Source organism: Lissotriton helveticus, chromosome 3_1 (genome assembly GCF_964261635.1).
Source record: "Lissotriton helveticus chromosome 3_1, aLisHel1.1, whole genome shotgun sequence".
Taxonomy (NCBI): Eukaryota; Metazoa; Chordata; class Amphibia; order Caudata; family Salamandridae; genus Lissotriton; species Lissotriton helveticus.
The window spans coordinates 1,870,995,541-1,871,008,068 of record NC_136061.1 but is presented as its reverse complement, the minus strand read 5'-3'; positions in this window follow the sequence as shown (position 1 = coordinate 1,871,008,068).

Here is a 12,528-nt window from a genome sequence, read left to right as displayed (position 1 = left end):
AAAACTCTTTCCTACAGAGGATAATGGAGTAAATGAATGGTTTCTTCTTGTCATAGAGAGTATGAGTAGCACTATAGAAAGCTAAAATGAGGACACATTTTCTGTGAGTTTTCAAATATCTTCCACACCCATTTCAGTAAAGCACTCTAACATGTATAATGAAATATCCATCCATCACCAGCAATAGTATGTCAGTTAACTCCCTGTTAATCAACTATTTTGTCAGCACGGAGTTTGAATGAACAACTATCGACTGCTAGAAAAAATTATTCAAGACACAAGTGATGTACCCCTTAACACCATTTTGCGGGAACAGGAGCTCTATATTTAAAGCAGTTCCTGAGGAGCAGGCTTGAGTAATTGAGCACTAAGATGTTAATGCAGAGATGAAACCAGTGGGTTAGAAATGTTAGTGGAGGTATGGGTTTTTAATAATTTGAAGCATAATGTATTTTAAATAGACTAAAATTTGTCAAAGAGAGAGACCTGTGCATTAGTACAGCACCGCCTTACCATATGTTTACTCTCCCTACAAATTTTTCCAGTCCCTTAGCATCTTTCTACTTTTAAAATAGTAAACTTTTTGTATTTTTACCACATGGTGCATGCCACACAGTGCACCCAGTGTGGCAGTCATCCCACGGCGGCGGCATGACTGCTGCCTGTAATCCTCAGTCAAAGCATGCCATGACCGTTGCCACACCAGCCCAGCTGCACAATCATAATTGGGCAGGCAGGAATGCCGGTGGCTTGGCGGTCTACCTGGGACCACATGGCAATGGTCCTACCGGAAGACCACTGGTCCTACCGGCAGACCAATGGTCCTACCGGAAGACCTTATATCTAGGAAGTTAGCTGTATGGTTTAATCCAGCAATGGGTTCTAAAATCAGGAGAGTTTCTTTAAACCAGGGGCCTCCAACCTTTTCTGTAATAGGAGCTACTTCTGGTCAATGAGAGCCATCATGAACTACTGATATTATTTGTGTGGTAACAGTGACCACATCAGATAAGATTGCATTAGCGGCTATCATAAGCATGTTTATTACCAGCAGTGATCACCTCAGTGCATCAGGCATGGTTGCCAGCAGTAATGTGAAAAATGTTTTAAAACTGTGAAATGCCTCTACCTGGATAATACATAACAGCTATAACTGCAATGCTTGGTATCACTTTAATAATAATATTGGTAATAATTCCTCGCACCACATGATTTATCACTCTAATATCAGCTTTAAACATATTTTAGAAATTCATCCATTTTTTTCCGAACATCAGGTTATCAGTTCTGAAAAAACACACATTTGTTTCTCGAATACACACTTTTTCAATTTTGGTATACATATATTAATTCAAACACGCAAAAGCTTTTAATTTAGCAGGTTGTGCTGCCTACAGGAAAGCTACTTTCAAATAAGTGGTGCGCTACGAGTAGCTCATGAGCTACTTGTTGGAGAAGCCTACTTCAAAGAGTAGCATAAAGAGAAGAAAGGATTGTAGTTAAAAATACACTTAGGCAGTCTGTTGTAATTTTTAATATACTCTTGAGAAGGTGCAACTAAATACCTTATGGTAGCCTCAGAACACTCAGCTGTGTGATTGCATAGATGTAGTGTCTTGCAAGTTATCAATGACGGAACCCTTTTGGCTCCTGATGAACTCCGGAGAGCTATGTTATGTTCTGTTATGTTAATTGCCGTTTATATAGCGCTAAAATCACCAATGGTCTCTAAGAGCTTATGAAGGAACATTAATCAACACCAGGGCTACACATCCCGATGCCCAGTCGATCAGGGTGCAGCTTGTCCAAAGGCCTATATAAACAAGAAGGTCTTTAGTTTCCTCCTAAATGGAAGTAGGGTGGCTCACCTGTGCAAGCTCCCTGGTAGCTTGTTCCAAAGCTGGGGAATCACAACTGAAAAATCCTCGGTCCCCCATGGTGGCTTTGTCAAATGGTGGGCAGGACTAGAAGCTTGCCTTCGATGATCGGGGGCATCGCCCTGGCACAATGCGCTTCAAACGGTCCTTGATGTAATCATGTGCCATTCCATGCCGGGCTTTATGTGCAATACACAGACCCTTGAACCTAGCCCTCTACTTGATTGGAAGCCAATGCAGTTGTTGCAACAAAGGTGTGGCGTGTGATCTTCTGGGGAGTTTGGAAATCAGTCTTGTTGCATCATTCATAACCATCTGAAGCTTCCCTGAAAGTTTATCAGGTAGCCCAATATATAATGCTTTACATAGTCCAGTTGTGACACAATTAGTGCCGACACTACCGTGCGCATGGTGGAGAATGACAGGAGGGGTACAAGTTTCCGGAGTTGTCTCATGAGGCCCACACACAATGCCCCACCATGGCAGTCACCTGGTTATCCAGCATTTACTTGGTGTCCAGCTTAACACCTTCACAACTGGGACCGGTATCGGGGTAGTGCCTAGCTCTTGTGGCCAAAAGGAATTGGACCAGGGGTCGCCCCCTGTGGTAATAGCTAGTTCCTCAGTCTTGTCAGGATTTACTTTCAATGAGTTGGTAGTCATCCAGTTCATCGTATACAAAAGAATGTTCTGTGCGCTAGACTGTGCCTGTGTGGAACTGTCGAGCTACAAGATTAGTTGCATATCGTAAGCCATGACGCAATGAATAGAGTGTATTGCAGTGAAGGCTGCTTTACAATGTTAAGTTCGCAGTTACACGCAGACGAACCAAGACGTGTATTACTAAGCTCCTTGTGTGGTGCAGTCATTGGCTGGTACACAGGCTGGGAAGGCGCTACAAATGGCAACGAGATAAGGACTAAGTAACTCGAAGATTGACAGTGCTCTCTCAGAGAGTTTGCTGTGGTCCAAGCAAACTGCTCGTGCGTTCCATGTGTGCCATCGTTGAAGTACAGTATCTATCTGAATGCATGTGGAGTCAAAGCGCAGTACCAGCCACTGTGAATCAGTTGAAAACAAAATATTTGCAGAGAATCTGCACGGCTTTGTTTGAGAACCAGAGATCAACCTGGTGTTAACCAGTACAAAGTGACAACCAAGTCCAAACTAATGCTATGATTATAAGTGCTGTAAGGCAGCGATCAGCCAGGTGTAAGCAAGTACATAGAGATGTCAGAAGCAAAGTGGACGAGATGCAAGAAACAGTTGTCTGCTTACCAGAAGTAATTAAAGAGAGTCTTCATTTCACAGTACTGGGCACAGCAGCCCAGGGAGAAGTGCCTTGGGTTTTGTTCAGGGAGCTGTCCATACCTGAAGAGGTGAGCCATCAAAGCTGCTAAGTGAAAGTCGGTGAGGAGTCCAGAATATTCGCAGGTTGCTGTTCTGCTCGAGACTATGAAGAACATCACGTTTCCAGTTATCACCAAGGATGATCCAGTAGCCAGTATGTAACAGCGTCTCAGAGAGGATGAGCTAGAAGCAGTGGCCAAAAGACCGCCATTCCCAACTCACTATGGGGCATATTACCAACGGCACTATCGCCGCTTTAGCCTTATGATCAAGCTGTCGCTAACTACTGTTAGCGACAGTTACCATGCGTTAGCAACTGAAAAAAATATCGCAATGCACGGAAGCGATAAATATCGCTAATGATATGTGAGGTAGGCGTACCCTCGCTAAATTTCACTAAAAATTTCACTAAAACGCTATAGCACTATTACCAACTATCCCCTGGACATGCTTAGCGACAAAAAAATTCCCGCTAAGGCCCCTTAGCTGGAGATAAATAAGAACTGCTAAAACCAGTTCTAAAAAAGCAAAACTGGAGATAAAAAAACCATATAAAAGGAGACCTAGCCCAGCCCAGCCCCACCACAAAGCTGAGGACTTGCAGACGCCATGGAGGCAGTAATCATACAGCTTGGAGTCCCACAAAGGCCATAGCCCCCACCACCACCACAACCACCACCGCCTCCTGGACCACCACCAAGGCAGCGCCAAAGACGACGGCGGCCAATGCGCACACGACTTGTCCTTGGAGATCTACAACCACAGGATTTCATAGCCCACTACAGGCTCAAACGGACAGCTATTGACTATATACTGAACCACATAGGCCACAGGCTCACACCACCAACCCAGCGGATAACCAATATCCCCCCCGCAAACAAAGCTACTGGCTGGGCTGCATTTCCTTGCCTCAGGGACATTTCAACCCACAACATCCAGAGTGGGTGGAGTCTCACAGGCAGCCTTTTCAAGATTCCTCCCAATTGTGTTGGATGGCATAATCAGCCTGATACCCCAGGAACTACACTTCCCCAACACCGTGCGTGAACAGCTCCTGGTCAAGCAGGGTTTCCACGCCATATCTGGATTCCCACAAGTACTGGGTGCAATAGACTGCACACATATCCGATTAGTGCCACCTGCGGACAGTGCACACATATATAGAAACCGAAAGCACACTCACTCAATGTATGTGCATGCAATAGTGGACCACCGTGGAATGTTCACAAATGTCATTGCAAAGTTTCCAGGGAGTGTGCATGATTCGTATATTTTCCAGGAGTCAGTCATCAACCAGCGCTTCCAGGATGGAACATATGGGAATGAAGTCCTAGTTGGTAAGTAGTAATCCAACATACCACTTGCATCTGCAGCACATACATGCAAAACAGGAATGTTCCAATATCAATGTCACAATATCACATACAAGATGTCAAAGAACATCACCCCACACCAGACACATTAACACTATGAACTGTAGGCACTGGAGCCAGATACATAGACCAAAATCACTGCAAGTTGTACACCCCTGTCCCCCTCCCCAAAGTTGCAAGATGTGTGAAACATGCATGTGTGACGGTGAAACATCACTCAGAAACAAACTTGCAACACAACTCCCACTGTGCATGTCCTGTGCTGGATAGGCATGATGAATACCACAGGAGAGACTGACATGTTGCCATTTAGTGTGCAAGTGTAGTACTGCTCCATGTCACTTACCGTCAGTGACCCAGTAGCACACTACAGTGTGTGCAAAATTGCTAAGGCTGTATGGAGGACGCCGACACATGCGAGGCAGATGCAGACTACTTGGTACACCTCTAGGTATATGGAGACTGACCCTCAAATATGGAGCTGATACAGGACTGTTCCCTCATTACATTGTTATTGTCCCTATTCACAACATAACACAGTAATACTGCCACCTCCGGCAGTATATACTTGAAAAACAAGAGACGTCAGTGGATAATGCAGCACGGGCATGCACAAAAACAAAAGGTTCATAACTCATATTATTTCTTGCATTCTAACATAGGTGTCGCATCAACCACGGTTTCCAATTAACTATGGAAAGTACTGACTCGTGGAAGAATGTTTGTTGACACTTACAGGTGATGGAGGAGAAAGGAAACTCCCCAGTGGACCCCAGTTGTACTTGGGTTTAGACGTCACCGGCAGTTCTTCAGCATAAGTTGACAGGGTCCCTACAGTAATCCAAGTCTTCCAGCCAGCACTCTATACCTGGCTTTGCCCTACTATCCCATGTAAATAAGATGTGCCGTATATCCAGTCTGAGAGCAAATCTGACCAACCTGGCCACCGTCCCCTTAATGTGCAGAGTATGATGAAGTAGCCAAACCAGAGGCGTACACGGCAACTGCAAACCCATCGTGGTGTGCAAGTATCTCAATACTACCTCCCAGTATTGATGACCAGGATTACAGCCCCAGGATAAAGTAATAAAGACTGCCCCAGATTGTTCACAGCACTTGCAAAGATCATTTCCCCTGAGACCCATTCTATGGAGCTCAACGGGTGGGTGGCATGTTTGGTGCACAAATTGTAAATTAATGATCAGAAAGTTGCCATTGGGGGTAAGGCAGCTCGTCAGCTGGCACACTTTGCCGTTGCTAGCGCCTCCGGGCTCGTAAGTCCCCCCGCTGCCTCCCTTGCTGCCCCGCCCCCTGGATCCCATTGGCTGTCCTCGCCTCCCGCCTCCCAGCTGACCCCTCCTCCCCTTATTTTGCAGCCGCTGGGCTGTGGAGACAGCAACCCTTGACCCTTGGGTAGGTCGGTTACCCACTGCTGCAGCTCCGCCTGCCCTGTCCGCTCTTCCAGCTTTGCCCCTTCCCCAGATCGACGCTGATTCACCTGCGTCATTGCTGCTAGGCCCCCTTGACTGCCTGTGTCCCTTGCCTTCTGTGTCCCCGTGTGCCTGCCCTCATCCCTTCTTATTTTGTACCCCGTGTGAGTGTTGACTGGTATTAATTTTCATACAAATTTGCTCCTTTTCTGTCGCGCAGCGGACGCACCGCTGTTGTGCCGAAAGCGCTACAAAGGTAAGCCTGTCTGCGCCCGTCCGTGCATGGACCGGGCTCAGCGCCAGGACCCCTGGCCCTCAACGACACCAGCCACCGGTCTGAACTATGACGACGCCACCCTCCATGCACTCAAAGACGGCTGGAACCCCACCTGCCACCAAGCCAGCCCAAAACGCACAAACGGACCCTTCACCTGCCAAGCCTGCAAGTTCACCTGCCTCTGGACCAGCACCGCATCCGCCAGGCCAGGCACCAGCAACAACCACCTCAAGTGCATCCTGCTCAACACCCGCTCCGTCCACAGGCACACTGTTGAACTCTGGAACCTCCTCGACACAACATCACCAGATGTTGCCTTGCTCACAGAAAACTGGATGAACGCCTCCTCAGCCCCCGACATCGCCATAGCCATTCTGGATGGCTACAAGATCACTCCGAGGGACCGCATCAACCAAACCTGAGGAGCCATCGCCATCGTTCACAGAAACACCATCCGCATCACGACCAACTCTGAAGACACCCTCACTGCTGCCGAGCACCTTCACTTCCAGATACACACCGACCCCAACACCACCCTCAGAGGCACTCTCATCTACAGACCCCTGGGACCACGCACACAATTCAGCAAACCCATCGCAGACTTTGTCAGCCCGCACGCCCTCACCCCCGCAGACTACATCCTCCTTGGGGACCTCAACTTCCACCTGGAGAACAACAATGACAAAAACACCACCACCACCCTGCTGGACAACCTCACCAACCTCGGACTCAAGCAACTGGTGAACACCCCCACCCACTACGCCTGCCACACGCTTGACCCTGTCTTCTCCTCCAGCAAGCACATCTCCTTCAGCCACTCCACTGTACTACACTGTACAGATCACAGCTGCGTCCACTTCTACTTCAGGAGAACCACGACCCACCACCACCTGCAACAGGTTCCCCATAGAAGCTTGAGCAAGATCACCGCTGACCAGCTCACCACCTCCCTTTGCCAGAACCCTCCCACCAACACGACAGACCCCAACGAAGCTGCCCGCAACCTCACACAGTGGCTCAACAACTGGGCAAATGACCTTGCACTGCTGAAGTAGCCTCCCAGCAGACCCGGCAGCAACAAAGACTCGTTGTTCACCAACAAACTCAAAAACTCAAAGAAAACCTGCAGCACCCTCGAGAAAGCCTGGCGCCATGACCAGTCAACATGAAACATGACAGCCCTCATGAACGCCTTCCACGAACAACACCAGCTGATCCGAAACACCAAAAGGACAACATTCAGAGAACGACTGGACAACAACACCCACAACAGCAAGGAACTCTTCAGCTTTGTCAAAGAGCTCTCCAACCACAGCGCCTGCAACAACGACATCACACCCTCGCAAGACCTCTGCGACTCACTAGCCTCGTTCTTCCACCCCAAGATCGCCGACATACACAACAGCTCCAGCGCACAGACCACGCAGCAAACCACCGAACCAGCGCCACCCACCACCACCCTCTGCACCTGGACCTCGATCAGCTCCGAAGACACCACCTGCATGATGAACACCATCCACTCCGGCTCTCCAACCGACCCCTGTCAACAACACATCTTTAACAAAGCCGACTCCATCATCGCACCCCAACTCCGGGACATCATTAACAGCTCCTTCGCATCCGCCACCTTCCCGGAGAGCTGGAAACATGCCGAGCTCAGCGCCCTCCTGAAGAAACCCATCGCGGAGCCCACGGACCTCAAGAACTTCCGCCCCATCTTGTCCTCCCTTTTCCTGCCAAAGTCATCGAGAAGACTGTCAACAAACAACTCTCCGCCTTCCTCGAGACTAAAGGATCCCTCGACCCCTCGCAGTCCCGTTTCCAAGCTAACCACAGCACAGACACCACCCTCATCGCAGCTACAGATGACATCAGGTCTCTGCTCGACAACGGGGAAACAGCTGCCCCCAAACTCCTGGACCTCTCAGCAGCCTTCGCCACCGTATACCACAGCACACTGATACTGTGCCTCAGCAACACCGGAATCCAAGTGATTGGAGTGGATCACCTTGTTCCTCGCCGGAATAACCCAGAGAGTCCGCCTCCCCCCTTACGACGCGTGGCCAGCGAAGTCATCGGCGGCGTTCATCAAGGATCCTCACTCAACCCCACCCTCTTCAACGTCTATATGAGCCCCCTCACAGCCATCGCACGCCAACACAACCTAAACATCATCTCCTATGCTGATGACACCCAGCTGATCCTCTCCCTCACCAACGACCACGCCACTGCCAGAGCCAGCCACCAGGAAGGAAGGAAAGACATTGCGGAATGGATGAAGCTCAGCCGTCTGAAACTGAACACAGACAAGATGGAAGTCCACATCCTGGGACCATCCCCCTCTGCCTGGGATGACTCCTGGTGGCCCCCTGCACTGGGCACCGCCCCCAAGCCCACGGACCATGCACGCAACCTGGGCTTCATCCTGGACTCCTCCCTCACGATGACTAAGCAAGTCAACGCCGTCTTGTCATCCTGTTTCAACACCCTGCGCATGCTCCAAAATATCTTCCGGTGGATCCCCACCGAAACCATGAAGATGGTCACCCAGGCCCTCGTCACCAGCCGACTGTACTACGGGAACACCCTCCACGCTGGAACCACAGGCAAACTCCTGACAAAACTCCAGCCAATACCGAACGCTTCTGCCCAACTCATCTTGGACATCCCCCTTCACAGCCATATCTCTGCCCATCTGTGAGACCTGTACTGGCTACCCGTCAGCAAGAGGAGCAGGTTCAGACTCCTCACCCACGTACACAAGGCTCTCCACCACATGGGCCCCAAATACCTCAACATCCGTCTCACATTATACACAACCACCCGCCAGCTCCAATCTGCCAGCCTGGCCTTTGCCACCGTCCCACGAAATTGCAGAGCCACCGCCGGAGGAAGATGCTCCTCCTACCTGGCAGCCAAGACATTGAACTCCCTCACCTCCCACCTACGGCTGACACAGGACCATCTCTCCTTCAGGAAACAACTCAAGACCTGGCTCTTGGAGCAGTAGCGGCTCCCCCTCCTCCCAGCGCATTGAGACCCTAACGGGTGAGTAGCACGCTCTACAAATTTGTTTGATTGACTTTCACCCACTCCTCCTCAGATACAGGCTGATACAATACGGTATTCCATTTGTGTAAGCCTTTGTCTGGCCCCTGCCCGTCTCCTCCAGCACCGCCTTGTAAAGGTAGGTAATTATTTACTTCATTGAGGGAAAGACTAGGAGCAACTGCAGGGCCTGTAGTGTTGCTGGTTCTGAGGCGAGGTCTGGGTATTGATCATGTATAGGCCGCTGTAGGCAAAAGCAGGAATAGTGAAAAAGGGGAGAGGGCGTATGGATATAGCCTAAGTCATTGTCTGTCATGTAGTGCCCTTCAGGATATAAGTCCTCCATCTGCACAATGCAAACCTCCCGGAGAGACCGCATAGGACCCTTATCCTGTGTAACGGACAGTGCTGCGTGACATGGCAGGGGGAGTGCAGGTGCATATAATGGTACTTTGTTATTCCGCTTAGCAATCGCGTGACAAGCTGCTATAGTGGTGTCTATTGTGTTCATTTCTGTTTTTTGTGTATGTCTGTTCACATGTGTAAGTACGCTCCCTAGTGGGGTAGGACATGCATCCCCATCTACTACGGCTACATGAGGCGTAAAGGCATGTGGTTGTACAAAGTAGTATGCATACTGTGTTTGGCCACAAAGGTAGTAGACATACAAATGTAGAGAATTTGAAACCACCCGTCTCATATGGCAATGTCAGTGTTTGCACCATTGCCAGTACCTACTGTGAGTACATGTTGTTTTTGTGTGTAGACATCATCGCTGCCCTGGCATTGTCAGTGAACCATGGTGCCAACTCATTGTGTGCCAATGTGAAGCAGGTGTATACTCGTCTGTAGGCAATGTCAATGTCTGGAACCAACATGCTTTCACAATCATGTAAACCGCAACCAAATGTGCTTGTCATAATTCATCCCACTGCCTGTGGGTCACTGTTTGATTGGTTTTGCATGGTGTTACAAGTAGACATGGCATGTGAAAAGGGTTACTATGTTGGTAGGACCATGGAAATGGCCACGAGCAAAAACAATTCCATGGTAGTCATGTCAGTGAAGAATGCAACCTGGAAGTGGAGTGCTTGTTGTGTGTGAGCAATGTCCAATTTGCTTCGCGTGCTGCACCATGAGCACGTCACACAATAATGGTACCCCTGTATTGCCAAATCCTACAAAGTGTATGTACAGATAATCTGGGATGAGGAACATTTTGCAAAGTGTCCCTCAATGTAGATTAATGAATACCTACAGCCAATTAAGTCATGTGAGATCCTGGCCCAGTGGTGTTGAAACTCAGGAAGCATGCTGTGTAATTTCCATCAATGATGTTGAGTGTGGATACACATCCTCAACATCTATGCATGGCACTCTATCACATTTGGCATGTGCAATAAAGTCTCGAAGACATTGCTAGACCATCCCTCCTTGTCGCACATGATCCTAACTTGTAAACCCATAGCCTCCAGGTACAGCATTGAGGATGTCAGGGGTGGAATAATTAACAAGCAACGTCTTGGCAATGTGCATCTCACTTCGCCTTGTGTCCCTTGTGTATGGTGTGGCATACAGAATCATGGAAGCTAATGCGTAGAATATTCAGCTTGCGGAAGGACAGGTCTCTAGCCAGTTGTGTGACCGTAATCAAGTGTGTCATGTCATTGTTGCTGTGTCCACCATATAAAGTTTACTTGCCTACATTTCACCAATGCTGACATACATGTACAAACGTTGCAGCCCTGCTCTTTAGTTCATTGGCTGTGTACCCAATGCTCTGATGGTGTGTATGACTTACATGTTTCTTAAGAATTGGCCCGGGCTGTGCGTAGACATGTGCCAAGGTGATGGCCCGAGCTGTGCATAATGCCAACTTTAAGGTGTTGCCTGCATTGTGGTCAGTGTGGTGATGGCCATGGTCAGCCTAATGTCAGAGATGTGATATGGCAGCCGGTGCGTGGTTTATGTGCCGATGGGGAAGGCTGTGTGAGCGCTGAGCTCCGCGCCCAATCCCCCGTAGTAATCCTAGGATTGATGCCTCCTGACCCCCCAACCAGAGCCACAGGAGCGGGGGCGGCCTGGCGCAGAGGGGCATCGAGACTTGCCCAGAGAGGAGCGAGTGGGGGCCAGCTGCCACCCACATTCATATGGCGCCGGGCCAAAGTCTCGGTTATGGCTGTGCCCAGCTGTGACGCCGCTAAATGGGAGTGCGGACCTGCGGCTTTGCTCCCGGTTGCCTGGGAAGCGCTGGCACCCTCTCATGACAGGAGGGGGGGGGGGGCAGTGTGATGCTGCCGACAGCAGGGACGGCGCCTCGATAGCGAAAATAGGAGCGCCCACACCCTGGGGTATGTGTGCAGCTACTCCGGCCTCTGTAAATAGAGGTGGGCCCTGAACTGGATCACAGCTCGGCGACTGCTGACTGTGGAGCCTTGATCGCACGTCTGTTGCGCAGCCCCAGCAAGGAGGGCACCGAGAGAGGACGGGGGCTCCGAGAGACACCCTCCCGCACTGACAGTGACTGGACCCCCGGCACAGCAGAGATACGGACAGTGCCTGAGGTGGCTGGTGCGGCTGGCCGCAAGCTGGGGATGCGCTGGTGAAGGGAGAGGCAGGTGGGTGCCCTAAAGAGTGGAGCAAGCGCACTGCGGCCTACACTGCTCGGCCCTCCATGTGATATACCCCGCGGACGTTGCTGAGGCTCCCCCGGTGAGTGCAGTGGGGCGCATCTGAAGCCTGCTACTGACGGCCCCTGCCATGAAACTGCAGATCACGACTGTAGAGGCTGAGCAGGTGGGGTTTGAACTTCTTGTAGGGCGAAGCGAGCTGGGCTGTAGACTTGCGCCTGGGTGAGAGCCCCTCTGCCCCAACGTAACTCAGTTAAAGCTGCGCAGGTTGGAGGGTGACGGACCCTCGAGAAGCTGCAGACCCTACCCCCACCACTAGCAATATTCGAGCTTTGTGAACGCACTGTGGATTGAGGGAGGGATAGGCTGGTGATGGCACTGGACTGCCCTGTGGATTGGTGGGCGGACTGAGCGCAAATTGCAAAAGGGCGCAAAGGAGGCAGAGCCAGCGACGGCCGCGGATAGAGGTGTGGGAAGTTTCTTGAGGAAGTTAGACCTCCCAGTGGTGGCGGGCTGCTGCAATCTGCACTGCAGAGAGGTTGT